The sequence below is a fragment of the Heterodontus francisci genome, chromosome 15 (genome assembly GCF_036365525.1).
Source record: "Heterodontus francisci isolate sHetFra1 chromosome 15, sHetFra1.hap1, whole genome shotgun sequence".
NCBI classification, from domain to species: domain Eukaryota; kingdom Metazoa; phylum Chordata; class Chondrichthyes; order Heterodontiformes; family Heterodontidae; genus Heterodontus; species Heterodontus francisci.
Window position 1 is genome coordinate 39221042 of NC_090385.1, and position 20176 is coordinate 39241217.

The window sequence follows — 20176 nt, forward strand, 5'->3', positions numbered from 1 at the left end:
AAGAACAATACAGAGTTAGTACAAACCAGGGCAATACACAGCAACAATACAGGGTCAGTAAAAACCAAGGCAGTAGAGAGGAATAATATAGTACAAACCAGGGCAATAAAGAGGAGTCAAACACGGTCAATACAAACCAAGGCAACAGAGAGGAACAATACAGGGTCAATACAAAACAGGGCAATAGACAGCAACAATACAAGGCTCAATGCAAACCAACTAAATACAGAGGAGCAAAACAGAGTCAACATAAACCAGGGAAATAGAGAGGAATACAGGGTCAAAACAAAGAGGGTAATAAAGAGGAGCGAAACAGGGTCAATACAAACTAAGGCAATAGAGAGGTGACAAACAGGTCAATAAAGACAAGAGCAATAGAGAGAAGAAGCAAAACAGAGGGTCAATACAGACAAGTATACTCAGAAGGGGCTGATCAGAGAAAAGATGATCACCTACTTTAGATGAGCCGTTAAATGAAAATACTTCAGCCCTCTTAGGTGGATGTAACAGTTCCCATGATGCTAGTCAAAGAGAAGGCGATTCTCCCTGGTTGACTGGTCTATATTTATCCCTTAACAACATAACTAAAAACAGATTTGGTTATTTATTTCATTGCTGATTGTGGGAACTTGTGTGAAAATTGGCTGCCTGTTTCCTACATTACAACAGTGACTAAACTTCAAAAAGTACTTCATTGGTTGCAAAGTCCTTTGGACTTTTTGAAGTCATGAAAGACATATATAAATGCAAATCTTTCTTTATTCCAATATTTTACTGCAGGTATTAAGCCATTTAAATTAAAGTTGTAAATTTCCTGTGGTGTTGTCTATGATCAATTAGTGATAATTATTTTAGATACAATGTGGTGCCAGAGTTAGGCGATTTCAGAAATTATTTACTGTTACATGAAGTTTTGTCCGACTCTGAATTTATTACTGCCTCTGATACTGCTTGTGATGTTGTTTGTTCGGTGTATGATTGTCAGAAATCCCAAAACATTTGATTATTGTACAAGGATCTTCAAGCAACACTATAGAAATTCACTTGACAGAGCTGCCTAGTGGTCAGAGCTTGTAATTATACTGTGACAGCAGAATTGAATATGAAATGTTAAAGTCACAATTTACAATGCTAAATATTGACATAAAAGCACGATCAAGATCATGACAACAGTAACTGAGCATTGTGGATAGGAAATGTGTGCTTTGTGCACAATTATTGATAATATGTAGTTGGATAGCGTATGTATTAAAATAGCAGATAGAGGAAAATATTATCAGCAACCATTTTCAGGCTCAATAAAGTTTAGTGGTATAATAAGAAGCAAAAGTCAAGAAAAAAATGTTAATACAATAGATTACCAAAGCGTGCATGATTCAGTGTTATATTTTTCGAGCCATCCTTTACTGGGGTAGGTTATCATATGAAAAGTTAGAATGCAAGTACAGCAAGTGATTAAGAAAGCAAATGCAATGTTGTCATTTATTGTAAGGGGAATGGAATATAAAAGTAGAGATGTTTTGCTATAGTTGTACAGGGCATTTGTGAAACCGCATCTACAGTACTGTGTACAGTTTTGGTCTCCTTACTTAAGAAAGGATATAATTTCATTGGAAGCAGTTCAGAGAAGGTTCACTCGACTGATTCCTGAGATGATAGGGTTATCTTATGAGGAAAGGTTGGACAGGCTGAGTCTGTATTCATTGGGATTTAGAAGGATGAGAGGTGATCTTACTGAAACATATAAGATCCTGAGGGGACCTGACAGGGTGGATGTTGAGAGGATGTTTCCCCTTGTGGGAGAGACTTAAACTGGCAGGACAGTTTAAAAATAAGGGGTCTCCCATATAAGACAGAGATGAGGAGAATTTTTTTCTCTCAGAGGGCCGTGAGTCTGTGGAATTCTCTTCCCTGGAGAGCAGTGGAGGCAGGGTCATTGAATGTTTTTAAGGCCAGAGATAGACAGATTCTTGACAAACAAGGGAGTCAAAGGGTATCAGGGGCAGGAGGGAAAGTGAAGTTGAGTCCACAAACAGATCAGTCATGAACCTTCTCTGAACTGCTTCCAATGAAATTATATCCTTTCTCAGAGAAGGAGACCAAAACTGCACACAATACTCCAGATGTGGTCTCACCAAGGCCTTGTATAATTGCAGTAAGGCATCCTTGCTCCTGTACTCGAATCCTCTCGCTATGAAGACCAACATTCCATTTCCCTTCTTAACTGCCTGCTGCACCTGCATGCTTACTTTCGGTGACTGATGCACAAGGACACCCAGGTCTCGTTGCATCTCCCCCTTTCCCATCAATTGCTGTTCAGATAATCTGCCTTTCTGTTTTTGCTACCAAAGTAGATAACCTCACATTTATCCACATTATACTGCATCTGCCATGTATTTGCTGACTCCCTCAACCTGTCCAAATCACACTGGAGCTTCTCTGCATCCTCCTCACAGCTCATACTCCCACCCAGCTTTGTGTCATCTGCAAACTTGGATATATTACATTTAATTCCCTCATTTACATCATTAATATATATTGTGAATAGCTAATAATAATAAGGTCCCACTTGGGAGACTGGTTAAGAAGGTAAGAGCCCATGGGATCCAGGGCAATTTGGCAAATTGGATCCAAAATTGGCTTAGTGGCAGGAGGCAGAGGGTAATGGTCGAGGGTTGTTTTTGTGAATGGAGGCCTGTGACCAGTGGGGTATCACAGGGATCGGTGCTGGGACCCTTACTGTTTGTAGTGTACATTAATGATTTATTTTTCTTTGTTTGGGGCCTCCTTATCTCGAGAGACAATGGATACGCGCCTGGAGGTGGTCAGTGGTTTGTGAAGCAGCGCCTGGAGTGGCTATAAAGGCCAATTCTGGAGTGACAGGCTCTTCCACAGGTGCTGCAGAGAAATTTGTTTGTCGGGGCTGTTGCACAGTTGGCTCTCCCCTTGCGCCTCTGTCTTTTTTCCTGCCAACTACTAAGTCTCTTCGACTCGCCACAATTTAGCCCTGTCTTTATGGCTGCCCGCCAGCTCTGGCGAATGCTGGCAACTGACTCCCACGACTTGTGATCAATGTCACACGATTTCATGTCGCGTTTGCAGACGTCTTTATAGCGGAGACATGGACGGCCGGTGGGTCTGATACCAGTGGCGAGCTCGCTGTACAATGTGTCTTTGGGGATCCTGCCATCTTCCATGCGGCTCACATGGCCAAGCCATCTCAAGCGCCGCTGACTCAGTAGTGTGTATAAGCTGGGGGTGTTGGCCGCTTCAAGGACTTCTGTGTTGGAGATATAGTCCTGCCACCTGATGCCAAGTATTCTCCGAAGGCAGCGAAGATGGAATGAATTGAGACGTCGCTCTTGGCTGGCATACGTTGTCCAGGCCTCGCTGCCGTAGAGCAAGGTACTGAGGACACAGGCCTGATACACTCGGACTTTTGTGTTCCGTGTCAGTGCGGCATTTTCCCACACTCTCTTGGCCAGTCTGGACATAGCAGTGGAAGCCTTACCCATGCGCTTGTTGATTTCTGCATCTAGAGACAGGTTACTGGTGATAGTTGAGCCTAGGTAGGTGAACTCTTGAACCACTTCCAGAGCGTGGTCGCCAATATTGATGGATGGAGCATTTCTGACCTCCTGCCCCATGATGTTCGTTTTCTTGAGGCTGATGGTTAGGCCAAATTCATTGCAGGCAGACGCAAACCTGTCGCTGAGACTCTGCAGGCACTCTTCAGTGTGAGATGTTAAAGCAGCATCGTCAGCAAAGAGGAGTTCTCTGATGAGGACTTTCCGTACTTTGGACTTCGCTCTTAGACGGGCAAGGTTGAACAACCTGCCCCCTGATCTTGTGTGGAGGAAAATTCCTTCTTCAGAGGATTTGAACGCATGTGAAAGCAGCAGGGAGAAGAAAATCCCAAAAAGTGTGGGTGCGAGAACACAGCCCTGTTTCACACCACTCAGGATAGGAAAGGGCTCTGATGAGGAGCCACCATGTTGAATTGTGCCTTTCATATTGTCATGGAATGAGGTGATGATACTTAGTAGCTTTGGTGGACATCCGATCTTTTCTAGTAGTCTGAAGAGACCACGTCTGCTGACGAGGTCAAAGGCTTTGGTGAGATCAATGAAAGCAATGTAGAGGGGCATCTGTTGTTCACGGCATTTCTCCTGTATCTGACGAAGGGAGAACAGCATGTCAATGGTCGATCTCTCTGCACGAAAGCCACACTGTGCCTCAGGGTAGACGTGCTCGGCCAGCTTCTGGAGCCTGTTCAGAGTGACTCGAGCAAAGACTTTCCCCACTATGCTGAGCAGGGAGATTCCACGGTAGTTGTTGCAGTCACATTAATGATTTAAACATGAATATAGGAGGTATGATCAGTAAGTTCGCAGATGACACGAAAATTGGTGGTGTCGTAAATAGTGAGGAGGAAAGCCTTAGATTACAGGACGATATAGTTGGGCTGGTAAGATTGGTGGAGCAGTGGCAGATGGAATTTAATCCTGAGAAGTGTGAGGTGATGCATTTTGGGAGGACTAACAAGGCAAGGGAATATACAATGGATGGTAGGACCCTAGGAAGTACAGAGGAACTTTGGTGTGCTTGTCCATAGATCACTGAAGGCAGCAGCAGAGGTAGATAAGGTGGTTAGGAAGGCATATAAGATACTTGCCTTTATTAGCCGAGGCATAGAGTATAAGAGCTGAGAGGTTATGATGGAGCTGTGTAAAACGCTAGTTAGGCCACAGCTGGAGTAGTGTGTACAGTTCTGGTCACCACATTATAGGAAGGATGTGATTGCCCTGGAGAGTGTGCAGAGGAGAGTCACCAGGATCAAAAACAAGAAATGCTGGATTCACTCAGCAGGTCTGGCAGCATCTGTGGAAAGAGAAGCAGAGTTAACGTTTCGGGTCAGTGACCCTTCTTCGGAAGAAGGGTCACTGACCCGAAACGTTAACTCTGCTTCTCTTTCCACAGATGCTGCCAGACCTGCTGAGTGAATCCAGCATTTCTTGTTTTTGTTTCAGATTTCCAGCATCCACAGTATTTTGCTTTTATTTTAGAGTCACCAGGATGTTGCCTGGGCTGGAGCATTTCAGCTGTGTGGAGAGACTGGACAGGCTGGGATTGTTTTCCTTGAAGCAGAGAAGGCTGAGGGGGGACCTGATTGAGGTATACAAAATTATGAGGGGCTTTGATAGGTTAGATAGGAAGAAACTTTTTCCCTTAGCAGAGGTGTCAATAACCAGAGGGCATAGATTTAAGGTCAGGAGCAGGCGGTTTAGAGGGGAGTTGAGAAAAAATGTTTCCACCCAGAGGGTGGTTGGAATCTGGAACGCAGTGCCTGAAGGGGTGGTAGAGGCAGGAACCCTCACAACATTTAAGAAGTATTTAGATGAGCACTTGAAATGCCATAGCATACAAGGCTACAGGCCAAGTGCGGGAAAATGGGATTAGATTGGATGGATTTTTGATGGTCAGCGCAGATGCGTTGGGCCAAAGGGCCTGTTTCTGTGCTGTATGACTCTATGACTCTACATGGCAGAGCAGGCTTGAAGGGGCTGAATAGCCTACTCCTACTCCTAATTCATATGCTCATATTAAGTAATATACAGGTCAAAAATATATTTATGTATATACAAAATATCCACTCCTGAATGTGACAAAATGCACTAAATAAAGTGTTAAAAATCGATATTTGCTGGGGGACCTTGCCCACAAGCCCTGAGAAAATATATGTTGCAATTTATATCCACTTCTAAAAGTGTCATTACACTATTGCAGCCAGGGTCACTAGATCATGGTTAATTTTATACCCTCCCTAACCCAGCACTGTTTAAATAAACCTGGAGGATCTGCATCTGTGCTCACTGGGGACCTCCACATCCCCAGAAAGTTCAAATATTAAATTGATATCTAGGAATTTTACTTTCAAATGGATCAAAGCTGTGAATATTTCACAGAGTGGTACTTGCTTTACTGCTTAATAATAAAAAGTAAAAGGAGGCCTCTTGAGTCACGCTTCCCTAGAAAACAGCCAGTGTAAAGTGGCATTGGTGAATGAGTCCATTTATATGTTCCCTCTTATGTAATCTGCATGTGCAATGAAATAAGCGAGACAAGAGTAGACAACAAAGTTCTGTACAAATACAGGCTGGCATATGAAGAATAACCACTTTTGCCCTTTTACTTTTCACCTGAGACTGACTGCATTGAACTCTGCTGTGTAAAACCAAGATGTAATTAGAGTGCAAATTCAGAGGATTGGTTTGCCACACTTACAGGAAATAATTACCCAAATTCAATAGCAGGTACTTCCATAAGCAGTATTGTCTGTTCCTGATAAGTTGGATAGTTTATACTATGGAGTGTAGGTGAAGGAAGGGGAAAGGTGAGTTTTCCACCAGTTGCACTTCTGTACAGTTTTTTAAAAATTGGATAGAGTTATCTGAAAGGAATAAATGCCATTTTTAGGTTCCCCCTGTGTGTTTTAACCACAAGTGTCCTGATGTGGTGACAGCCTCCAGCTCACATTCCTTCCAATGTAGTAGTCAGCTGCTGTCAGTAAGTGGAAAGCATTCACTTTGAAACTTGTTTTTCATGTAAAGATCAAATGATTAAAAAAAAATGGTGCCAAGGCTTAGACATCAAAGTTCTCTGCTTATTAAAAAGGAGTTTTTTTCCTTTCCAGGAAGGGCAGTTGAAGCCAAGAAATGGGACTCATTTAACAAAAGGCTCGATGAAAAGGAAAGAAGGTAGGCTTGGTATTCTGGAAGGATAAGACTAAATGGGCCAAAAAACTTTCTTTATCCAAACCTACCTTATGATTATTCTAGTTTTCTCACTCGCTCTCCTACTTAAGAACATAAGAAATAGGAGCAGGAGTAGGCCATTCAGCCTCTCAAGCCTGCTCTGCCATTGGCTGATCTTCTACCTCAGCTACACATACCCACACTATCTCTTGATTCCCTTAGTATCTAAAAATCCACAGTCTTTTGCTGGGTACAGCTCCCAGGGAACAGCAGCCCTCAAATACCTAGTCCAATTGGGATTCTACATGTGTGAATGAGTATTTATGCAGGATTACATTAGAATCATAGAATCATAGAAAGTTTAAGGCACAGAAAGAGGCCACTTGGCCCATCGTGTGTGACAGAGTGGTGATGTTACTGAACTGGTAATTTAGATGCCTGGATTAATGTTCCAGAGACATGAGTTTAAATCCCACCATAGCAGCTGGGGGAGTTTAAATTTATTAATAAATCTGGAATAAAATGCCAGTCTCATTAATAATTATCATGAAACTATGGAGTTGTAGTTAAAATCTCATCTGGTTCACTAATGTCCTTCAGGGAAGGAAATCTGCCATCCTTACTTGGTCTGGCCTACATGTGACTTCAGACCCACAGCAAGGTGGCTGACTCTTAACTACCCTCAGAAATGGCCTAGCAATCCATTCAGTTGTAGATGGCTCACCACCACATTCTCAAGGGCAATTAGGAATGCTGGTCTTGCCAATGATGCTCACATCAGAACAAATAAAATAAAAAAGAATCCGTTATCCTGTCTCACTTCTCTTATCGATTCTTTGTGAGAATATATAAAATGCAGTCATTCACTGAATTAATATTACTCTAGAATCATATTTGTTTTAGTAAATCTTGATGTCAAACACCTCAAAACTAGCCACTCTGATGGTTTAATTTTAGTATTCCAGCCAGATACGTTGTCTGGTGGCAGTTTAATGCAACTGTATTACATTCCTTATGAATATTAAACTACAATTTTCAACCTTTTGAAGTTTAAGTTTACATTAATTAAATGAGGCTCCAAACAATATAAAATACTTGATTTACATAATGCTAACCTGATTTACATAATATATGATAATTATCTTTTTACCATAAATCTGTTTGCAACTTCACTGCCACAGTGGCACCGTCATCAGCTATTAGAAGGACCCCTAGTGGTATTCTACAATATCTGAATAAAATAACTGCTTGGAAATCATTGTAAAGATTTTAGCTGTCATCCTTTTCGAAAAGAGATAACTCTCGGGTATGTTTCCACAGATGAAGGCAAACTATACCGCTCAGCCCTGGGTCCATTCATCATGTATCATCATGTTCTTTGGAAGAAAATTGGCAAAAATACAGTTAAAGAAAATACATAACTTAGTGAGTGGGCAAGAATGTAGCAGATGGAATATAGTGGGGAAAATGTGAGGTTATCCATTTTAATAGGAGGAATAGATGTGCAGAGTATTTCTTAAATGGTAAGAGATTAGAAAGTCGAGATGTACAAAGGGACCTGGGTGTCCTTGTCAATAAGTCACTGAAAGCTAACATGCAGGTGCAGCAAGCAATTAGGAAGGCTAATGGTATGTTAGCCTTTATTGCAAGAGGATTTGAAAACAGGAGTAGTGAAGTCTTGCTTCAATTGTATAGAACCTTGGTTAAACCGCACCTGGAGTACCGTGTGCAGTTTTGGTCCCCTTACCTTAGGAAGGATATTATTGCCATAGAGGGAGTGCAATGAAGGTTCACCAGACTTGTTCCCGGGATGGCGGGACTATCCTATGAAGAGAGATTGGGGAAACCGGGCTTGCATTCTCTAGAGTTTCGAAGAATGAGAGGTGATCTCATTGAAACCTACAAAATACTTAAAGGGATAGAGAAGATAGATGCAGGTAAGATGTTTCCCCTCATTGTAGAGTCTAGAACCAGGGGTCACAATTTCAAAATAAGGGGGAAGCCACTTAGGACAGAGATGAGGAGAAATTTCTTTACTCGGAGGGTTGTGAATCTTTGGAATTCTCTGCCCCAGAGGGCTGTGGAAGCTCAGTCATTGAGTATTTTAAAAGTAGAGATTGACAGATTTCTAAATACCAATGATATAAAGGGATATGGGGATAGTGTGGGAGAAAGGCGTTGAAGTGGAAGATCAGCTGTGATCGTATAGAATGGCAGAGCAGGCTCGATGGGCTGAATGGCCTACTCCTGTTCCTATGTTCCTATATTGCTAACAAACCAGGCCTTTTTATAAAGCAAAAGTCTTACAGCATATTTAAAAAGTATTAATCCTTATTGAATAAGACCCATTATTCAATTACATTAAAATTTAAACTGAATTTTAAATACATATGGAATATATAGGGAAATGTAATCAGGAAATTCTTCAACACTCTCATCCTCATTTTCAAATCCTTCCACAGCCTTACTCCACCACACCCCTGCTATCTTCCTCTGACTCTAGCCCATTTGTATCTTCCTTTTCCTTCCTCGCCTTCACAGATGCGTGAACTTTCAACCATAATGCCGTTGCACCCAAGAATTATCTCTCTTTTTTCAAAAGCATTGTTTAAACATACGTCTTCAAACCAGGCCTTAACCCATTGCCTCTAATTTTCCACTTACTTCCTGCTTGGTGTTGACTACTACGCCAATAAAGCACCTGCAAAACTTTGAGTGTGAAAAACACCATGAATATAAGTTCTTCTTGCAAAAGACTATCTTAATCTAACAGTAGTAGTTTAGTTGCAGGAAAGTTACCATTCTGTAATGAATATAAACAAGTTGGAGGTTTTACAACAAAAAAATTAAGATTTTCAAGATTTTGGGCTGAATTTTCCCAGTCCCATGGTGGCAGAATTGGAGGCAAGCGGGGCCGGGAAAATAGATGGGAGCCACGTCAGGCCAACTCCCTGATGCATTTCAGCCTCCGGGGAACTTTCCCAGGGTGGCTGGGAGGCAAATCAGCTGCCTATTCCATGGACGCTTGCAACCAATTAACACTATTAAGGCCCCAATTGGGGTGATTTTGTGGCCTTACTGGCAATTTGCCATTGGCGGATTGGCCTTCAACCCCAATCACATATGGAGGCCTCCAGTTCAATGGAAACGTCCTCCCTGCAACAGGCCGGGTCCATTGGAGCTGGAGGCCACATGCCCCAATGACGGGGCTGCAGGCGGGTAAGGCCACATCTGTGGCCTAAACAATTCAGCCAGAGGGGTTTCCCACTTTAAGGGGCCTAACAGCTTCGGCCCTGATAATTTTTTTTAGTTGCATTCACATCTCCAAGGGCTCCTCATTGTTAGGCACCTTCGCGGTCCCCAACCTGCCTCAGCAGTGCTCACCTCTCCCGGTGGGGATGCCAAAGCTCCAGAGCTGCCGGCCCTCTGATTGGGCCTGCAGAACCTGCCTGCCATCCTTATTCGGACGGTGAGCATGGAGGCGGCCCGGAAGATTGTGCTGCCAGTCTCGGTGCCGGCAAGTGCAGGCTCCAGATCCCCATTTGGTCCCGATGTCGGGATTCCGAAGCCTGCGTGAAAATCCAGCCTTTTGTATCAGTACAAATCAAAAAGTGTTTATGTTAGTGGGCAAGTTTTCATCTCCTTTTTTTCAAATTTCTGATTGCACATTTGATCCTATGAATATGGGAAAGTGATGCAATGCCACATGCCCAGCACTCTCAGAAACACTGACAAGGTATGAGCATAGCTCCAAGATTTTCCATGCAGTAATTTCCCAATCTTAGCCATATTGTTGGGAGGAGAAACCAAACAGACAAACTACATTTCCAAAAGAACCAAGGAGAAATCAGAGGAAGGTGGCCATAGCCACTACTTCATGCTTTGTGTGTTCAATAGCCTGGGGACCGTTTACCAGGCTGCTCTCGAAACCCATGAATGACAACCTTTGGTCAATCAACAACTTATATTTACACATTTTTAATGTAGAAAGCATCCCAAATCACTTCACAGAGGTGAAATGCACCACTAAGCATTACTAGGAGAGTTAGAAAAAGAATGATCAGGAACAAGGTCCGAAAGGCAAGTTTTGAAAATCTTCTAAAGATGAGGGGCAAGGAGATTACGCGGTTGGGTTTAAAGAGGGAGTTTCAAATGCATCTAAGACAATTGGAGGCATTGTCGCTGAGTGGAGGAAGGGTATTGCATTGGAGTCCAGTGTTGGAGGATGAAGCATCTAGATCTTATGAGGGATTTGTCAGTTAGGATGAGAATTTTAAGTTTAATTTTTTGAGGAAAAGGGAGCCAATGGCGATTGACAATGGCAGGGGCGATAAGTGAACAGAACATAATGCAGCACTGACTGTGTAGCAGAGGTTTGGACATGTTGAAATTTTGTGCTCTAATTATTTAAAATATATGAGAAAATTTAAAGATTCCATTCTCTGTGTGTCTTTCTCTGTCTCTCCCTCTGTCTCACTCTGTCATTCTCACCATCTGAATGTTAGTCTGTTTCTGTGTCTCCTTTACCATCTGGTCTCCAACTTTGTCTCTCTCTCTTTATCTTTCATGTCTGTCTCTCAGCTAACCACTCTCCCTCTCAGCTTCTCTCAATCAGCCTCTTTCCCTCTCTCATCCAGGCTCTTGTCAGTTAGCATCTTTCTCAAACTCAAATAAAAGTAACACATGAAAATACTTTTCCTGTCAAAACATGCCTTGGAGAAAAGGCTCTACACTTCATGTTTTAGCTTGTTTGGAAGTCATTTGGTAAAACAACTTTATAATTAATGTAATAACTTGAGAGAGGGACATGCTTTGAGTTATGCATGATGACATCAGAGAATTATAGCAATGCACACTGGAATATTTTTCACAATGCACAAACTCAGATGGGTAATTCTGGTTGTTAAATCTCTTACACTGATAGAGAAATAACTGGGAAGAATGGGTTGAATTTTTCCCTCCTATCCTGGGTACCGATGCTGGGCCCAGAAGCAGGACGCCTTCGCTCGTGGGTGGGCTGGAGGGGGGGGCGGACAGGTGAAACAAATTATGTTGGCGCTGCCCAATGCGAGTCAGCATCCCCAGCAGCGCATGCGGTGTCAGGTCACACCGTGTAGAGTGCTGGCGCCATCTTTACAGGGCTGCCAGCACTTGCTGAAAAGTTTAAATAACTACTGCAGAGGCAAGCAAGAGTTTCCAGCCACAGCAGCAGCACCAAGGATGGCGTGCAGCGTCCCAGGGTGGCCCCGTGGTTTAGCGATGCCTCCCTGCGGGTTCTTCTCCAGGCTCTTCATCCAGAATGGGAGGAGGAGACTGACCTCTCGAAACAAGCAAGCCTGGATGGAGATTGCAGAGGGGGTCAGGAACCATGAGGTCACCTCCCCCCACCCCCACCCCCACCATGCACCTGGCTCCAATGCCGGAAGAGGATGAACGACCTCTTGTGCTCTGCCAAGATGAGCGCAGAACACGCGCAAACCCTTCAGCCTTTCAAGTGTTAAGAGGTTCAAGTGAGATTGCCGACAAGGGTTTATCCATTCAAGCACTGTCAATGCCCAGGCAGCAGCATTGGCTGTCAGAGGCATGGCAGTCTTGCTGTAAAGGGCCCCAATCAGACAAAGCTTACAACTGTGCTGTGGCTGCTGAGCGGCAGCTTGTCGGGAGAGTGCCGGTACCTCTATCATATCTAGGCATGCTGCCACCTGCTCAGGCATTGTGCTTGTCTATGCCAGGCATCTAATTCTGCTCTGTATTTGCAGGAGAAAACTGCGCATAACTCCAGAGAAAGGGCAAGATGGGTGGAGGTGTCCCCTTTCTGAAGATCCTGCCGCTGATGGAGAAGAAGGCCCTGGAGATTGGAGGGTGACGGGGGTGTTGTTCCATCACCTAAGGGGAGGCAGGAGTCAGTAGGGGGGAGAGTGATTGGGTCAAGGACTGGCAGAAATTAGGGGAGGAATGGTGCTCCTCTATCTACCAATAATGGCGCCGAGCACCACAACAGGGGCAGTCTCAAGGGCACATTGACATTCCTGTAATCCACTAATTACTCTTCTTTCTCATGCAGGCCAAAGTCAAGAGCCTTGACCAGGGGACAGCCGTCCACCTCCAGGCAGGAGGAGGGGACCTCAGAGGGTGTACCATCACACCATTCCCCAACACTCTCTGCCAGTGCAGATACTCTCACCTCAGTGGGTATGCACAAGTGTTTAGATGTGGGGTCACAACCTGGTGAGCACAGCACACATGTGCCAGAACAGCTGACAGAGGCTGTAACAGCCCAGAAAACTGACACTCAGAGGACTGCGAGAATCCAGGGTGATGCTGAGCTTCAGGCTGATAACATGCCTCTGGAATCATCTGCGTCACCAGCTGTGGATCTGCAGCGTGAGGTCAAGGGACATCTGGTGGAGCTGCCAGAAGCTATGCACACCCTGGCATGGACAGTGGAGGAGTCTATCCAGGCCATGATGAGAGCCTTGATTCTGGCTTGCGCAAGCTTGGTGACTCTGAGGGAGAGTCAAATGCAGCAGGTCACTCAGTAGATGCAGGAGACATGCTTGGTCCTGCATGGCATCACCACCTCCATTCACTCCGTGGAGCAATGGATGGGCAAGATAGGGAAGAGGCACCTGGATTCACCGCCAGGTCCTCGAGCCCATCAGGTGAGAGGGAGGTCCAAGTGTGCCTTCAAAGGGAAAAGGAGCAGCGGACTGATGCATCTGGATGTTCTCTCAGGGTGCTCCTGGAGTGGCTGACAAGCTCTCAGCCCCTCTGCCAGTGACACCTGAACCTCAAATGGCACCGATGATGGAGGCCCTCCCGGCCTCAGACATCCGGAGGATGGCCGCCAAGGTCATCGAAGACAAAGGGGCAGCAGGGTCAGCAGCCTACCCCCACCTCAGCTGACAGCACAGGAGGAGCACCTCCTAGGAGCACCTGTAAAAGGTTTAAGCAGAGCAGCTAGCTGCACTCGGGCTTGACGGGTGATTGTTTGGTACTGTAAAGGGGATGTTCAGTTTGGAATGGCCCCAAATAAAAATGGAATGGGAAAGGCAATTGTTAGCCTGTACTTATCTCAAGCTCTCTGGCCTTCAAGGTCACACTGGCTCCCTCAAAGGGCATGTTGGAAGGGAATACACACAGGCAGTCGATGCCATCCCCATGTTGCTGTGTCATCTCTTGCTGTGTGCAGGTGCACTTTGAGTACAATGAAGCAGTAGGCATCAGGGCTGCAGAAACCTGGCACTTTATTGGATTGATCAGGTCATACAAGCAGCTTCAACTGAAAAGTCTTTGTATAAGCACCTCCTTAGCCTCCATTGCCCATCTTGCCTCTCTACTTGTTAATGGTCGTTGAGGTACCTCTTCATCTCGCGCCTGCTCACCATCTTATCGAAGGAGGCAGTGTGCACATGGTCCTTCTCACTGGTCAAAGCCTCCTCCCTCTAAAACGCCAGGTTGTGTAGAACACAGCACACCATGACGCTATGACAGAACCTGAAGGCAGACGTACTGAAGGGTTCCACCAGATCTATCCAGACACCTGAATCGCATCTTCAGAAACCCTGTGACCTGCTCGATGGTCACCCTAGTTGACCCGTGGCAAGCATTGTACTTCTCCTGTGCTTCAGTGCTTGGCCTCCTCACAGGCATCATTAGCCATCTCTTCAGTGGGTAGCCCTTGTCACCTAGTAGCCATCCTTGAAGGGTTGCAGGAGATTTGAAGAGATCTGGTATCTGGGACTGGCGGAGAATGAAGGTGTCATGGCTGCTTCCTAGGAACCGAGCACACATGTGAGGATCCTTCTGCAATGGTCGCAGATCAGTTGGACATTGATGGAATGGAAGACGTTCCTTTTCATGAAGGCTGCTGGCTGTTCTGTGGGTGCCTTGATGGCCACAGGTGTGCAGTCAATGACACCCGAATCCTGCAGCTCTCTCAGCCTGACTGGCCATATCAGTGTTGTTTGGGATAGAAATGCAAAACTGCACTAATGTGCCGCCTGGCTTGCCGTGGTCGTGTGACCTCTACCATGAGACACTCACTGCAGGCATCCATCAGCAGGCAGTTCAATAAAGACACAGCACTGGCAAGACTGTTGTCCTGTGAGCTTATAACATGGTGGTGAGGAATACAGGAATATTCAGAGCTGCTGAAAGCTACTAAAAAGCCACTGGAAGCCACGGAAAAGGAACAAAGAAATGCTGAAAGCACTTGGTAAGACACAATGGCTGCAAATCTTCCTCTCCAGGTGCCGGTTAAAATGAAAGTTTGTATGAAGCAGAACTGGCAGTTTTTCCACTAGCAATGGCAAAATTACAAAATTGTGACATAATTAATTAACTAACCAGAGCAACTACAAATAGCTACATTTTTATCACTATTGGAGAGAGACTGTTACAAACTGTATTCCATGATAAATCTCCCTGAAGAACAAAAAAACGGACAGCAGAAATTTTGAAAGCCACACTTTGAATCCCAAGTGAATGTAACTTATGATCGGTATGTGTTCAATATCAGACCCCAAGGTGAAAAACAGTCCATTGATCAATATGTGACTGCATTAACACAGCTCACAGAATCCTGTGAATTTACGCAATTAATTAAAGACAGGGGTCTTTCTGATGAAGGGTCACTGACCGGCAACATTAACTCTGCTTCTCTCTCCACAGATGCTGCCAGACCTGCTGAGTATTTCCAGCATTTCTTGTTTTTATTATAATTAAAGGCAGGATTGTATTAGGCATAAGCGATCCCACTGTGAGAGCATGTCTACTGAGAGAGGAGAAACTTACTCTCAGGAAAGCGATCGACAGGTGCAGAAGTGTTGAGATTATAAATCAGCAGCTAGAGCATATTCATGGTAGAACAGACCAGGCCTTACATTATGCCGATAGACATTCCAGGCCAAAAAGGCAGATCACAGACAAAGGACAGGATGCAAATACTGCGGAGGACATCACACGCAGTGTTCTCACTGCAAGAAGCTGAATCATTTTGCAAACAAATGTTTGGCTAGAAGGAAGCACAACAAGCAGGTACAGATGGCTACTGGAGAGATGTCAGCCGAGGATTCTGACGAATCACTATACACCATACAACAGGTTGGCTCAGTCAGGTCACTAGGTGATAAATGGTTTGTGACTGTTGGAATGATGATGGCAGAAGGAGCATATCAAGTTAGCATAGAGTGCCAGATGGACACCGGTGTGTCATGCAACATCATGACCTTCACAGACCTGTGCAAAATGTCTCAACATGACGATCCAAAAATGAAGCCCTCGAAAGTAAGGTTGAGGCTATAAGATGGCACCACACTAGTGTTGAGAGGACAAATTACTCACAGAGCCCAATGCAACGGCAAGAATGAAGATCTGGAGTTCCAGATCATTGACGGCAAGCAAAAACCACTCATCTCAGCCGGAGTAAGTCTAAAGCTTGGACTGGCAACACTCAACGTGCGAAATGAGATTTGCCAAGTGTCTCAGCACACTAAATCATTGACAGCAGAACAGATCCTAGAGGAGTACAATGATGAATTTATAGGTTTACAATATCTTCCTGGAGAATGTCATCTCAAAGTAGATGAGAGGGTAAGACCAATTCATCATCTGCTGAGGAAAGTTCCAGCTGTCCTCAAAGCCAGCCTGAAAGACAAGATAGAAGAGCTGGAAAAGAAGGGAGTAATCAAGAAAGTGACAACACCTACAGAATGGATTAGCAGCATGGTAGCAGTGAAACAACCTGGAAAGCTGAGGGTCTGCATCAACCCAAAGGATCTAAATAAAGCTCCGAAGAGATCTCACTATGCCATGCCAACCATCGAAGGAATGTTGCCACAACGTGCAAAGGCAAATATCTCCATTACCCTAGATGCGAAGGATGATTACTCGCAAATGAAACTGGATGAAAGCAGCAGCTTTCTAACTACATTCTGGATGCTGTTCGGGAGATACATCGGTTGCGCATGCCTTTTGGCATTTCCACAGTTCCAGAGGAGTACCAACACAGGCAGCATGAGTTAGTTAGTGATCTTCCCAGAGTGGGAGCTGGAGTGGATGATCTGTTAGTTTATGGATGCAGAGACACAATGGAAGAAGCCATTGCTGACCACGATGAAAATCTAGTGCGACTGCTGGACAGAGCTCGCCAGATGAACCTGAAGCTGAACAAGAAAAAATTGCCATTAAAGATGCCCAAAGTCAAGTACATAGGTCATGTACTGCCAGCAAAAGGTCTTCATGCAGATCCCGAAAAGGTGAGAGCAGTAATAGCGATGTGGCGACCAACAGATGTAAAAGCAGTTCAAGGATTTGTTGGATTTGTCAACCATTTAGCAACATTCTTGCCCAATTTGTCGTCAGAGTGTGAACCATTAGGCCAACCCATTGCCAAGGACGTGCAGTGGTATTGGGGCACAGAACAAGAAACAGCATTTACTAAAATCAAACAACTAGTGATGGCAACGCCAGTGCTGAAATACTATGACGTAAATGATGAAGTTACCCTGCAGTGTGACACCAGCGAGACAGGACTTGGAGCAACCCTAATGCAGCAAGAACAACCAGTTGCATTTGCATCCAGGGTGTTAACGCAAATGGAACAGCACTATGTTCAGATTGAGAAAGAGTGCCTGGCCATTGTCTTTGCTTGTGAACATTTTCATTGATACCTACTTGGAAGAGACAAGGTGACAGTTGAGTCCGACCACAAGCCATTTCAAAGCATTTTCCTCAAGCCACTACTATCTGCTCCAAAGTATCTGCAAAGAATGTTACTCTGGTTACAGAGATATCATCTGGACATGACATACAAGCAAAGGAAACAGATGTATATCGCTGACCTGCTGTCGAGAGCAGCACTCCCTATGAAGAAAATAGAGGATGCTATGACAGTGTGAAATCTTCCAGATCCAACGTGAAGCTGCAGCTCAACATGCTCTGGAAGTCATCAACCCAGCAGAGTCATTGAATCTGGCAGACAAGCACCTTTCTCAAATCAAGCAAACTACCCAACAAGATGCAACTCTCCAAGTTTTGCAAGAAGTAGTGATGAAAGGATGGCCTGAAAACATCAAGGACACTCCTGTGATCACAAGAGCGTATTGGGCATACAGAGATGAATTGATAGCCTAAGTTGGCATTGTGTACAAAGGAAATAGCGTCATTATTCCTAAAGAGTTGAGAGGAGAGATGCTAAAGAGCATCCATGCAAGCCACCAAGGAATTGAGTCGAGTCTGAGGAAGGCAAGTGAAGTGCTGTACTGGCCAAATACGAGCAATGAAATTCAGGACCACATCAGCCAGTGCACTGAGTATAACGAGTACCAAGCTAAGCAAGCTAAAGAGCCGCTGATGACGCATGACAACCCAGACAGACCTTGGATGAAGCTGGGAGTAGACCTCTTCACTCTCACAGGAACTGACTATCTTATCACCATAGACTACTGTTCTGACTACTGGGAGGTAGACCAGCTGACTTCAATGATTACCGGTGAGATTGTAGAATGCCTGAAAGCACACTTCGGTCGTTACGGCATTCCAGACATTGTGATGAGCGACAATAGCCCTCAGTTCACGAGTGAAGAATTCAGCCACTTCATAAAGGATTAGGAAATTCAACACCGTACTTCATCTCCACACTATCCCCAGTCAAATAGAAAGGCTGAGGCGGCAGTGAAAATCGCCAAAGGAATCATAAAGAAATCGCGCAAATCCAGCACAGATATATACAAGGCAATCCTCGGGTGGAGAAACACACCTACTGCAGGCATGGAAAGTAGCCCAGTACAAAGACTAATGTCACGCCACACCCAAACTACTCTTCCAATAACAAAAAAGCGACTGAAGCCAGAAGTAGTAACAGGTGTGAGTGACAAAATCAAGGTGAAACGGAAGAAAGTCAAATTTCATTTTGACAAAACCGCCAAACCATTGCCAGAATTGAGCATTGGAGAGCCAGTCAGGGTACAAACCTTCAACACTCTCAATGAGAGTCAGCCCAAGTGGCAACTTGGGATGTGCGTAGAGCAGTCGTCACCTCAATTGTATGCGGTGGAAGTGAACGACTGTCGCAAACGCAGGCACATATGCACGACTGGAGAAGTTGTTCCGTCACTGCAGGTAGCCAGTCAGGAAGATGTGAACTCACCATCTGCACAGACCATCAGTCCCAGAGGTCCACAACACCCCAACAACGGAAATGGAACAACAGTTACCACGGCAACAAGTGACAAGGGAACGACATTCCCAGAGCAGGAATGTCACCCAGATGAACAACCAATGACAACGCACACACGCACCATTAAGATGGCATGATTTAAAGACTCTGTGTGCAATGCATGTGCAGATACTGACGAGAATACTAATGCATGAGAACAGTTGTGTGCATGGTGGGTAATTTGTGCAACTCACAGTGTAAATGATAATGCATGCAATTTTTTTTGTTTTTTGTATGAAAAGGGGGATGTTTGCGATAGAAATGCAATACTGTACTAATGTGCCTCATGGCTTGCCATAGTCATGTGATCTCTACCATGAGGCATTCACTGCAGGCATCCATCAGCAGGCAGTTCAATAAAGACACAGTACTAGCAAGACTGCTGTCCTGTGAGCTCATAACAAGTATGAAGAAGATGAACTGGCTAGCCCTCCTGAACATGGCATTGCTGACCATCTTGATGTATTGGTGAGCTGCTGATTGGGAGACACATATCTTGCCACACATATCTTGGGAGTATCCCTGGAATGATCTTGAGGTGTAGAAATTCAATGCCATGGTGACCTTCAGCGCCACTGGCGTAGGGTGCCCACCACTTCCCATGGGCCTGGGCTCGTCCTCCATAATAGTGCACAGCTCTGTGACAGTCTCCCTGGAGAGGCGGAGTCTTCGGCGACACTGCTTCTCTAACATCTGCAGGTAATTGAGTCTGGTGTGGTAGACCGTCTCTAGTGGCATGCCCCTCTATGCCCTTCTCCTGCATCCCCGACCCAAGGGTGAGGCTCTTGATGGCCCACAGGTTTCTGCTGCTTCGTTCACTGTGGCTGCTGCTGCCTCCCACTCTGATGCTCCTTTTCACTGGAGGTCCCAAAGCCTGACTGGATGAGGCCCATGACAGGTTCCAAGGCCACCTTCCCCCAGACACTCCATGCCTCCCCAACCTTCCTACAGTCCTTGGTGTGCCATCCAAGCCCTGATGCCCAAACTTTTTTCTGACCTGCTCCTGGGTGTCAAAGGCAGTGCCTACGCTTTCCCACTCTCGTCTCAGTACATGGTTTTAAATATCGATGGCTGCCGTCTGCAGCCAGCCTTGACCTCCAGCTCCCTCACCATCTCCATATAACTGGCAAGGCTCCAAAGCCCTTTGATCCCCGTGCGCCCCTTCTACATTTTAGTCAATTGCCTGATTAACAGATTTAAT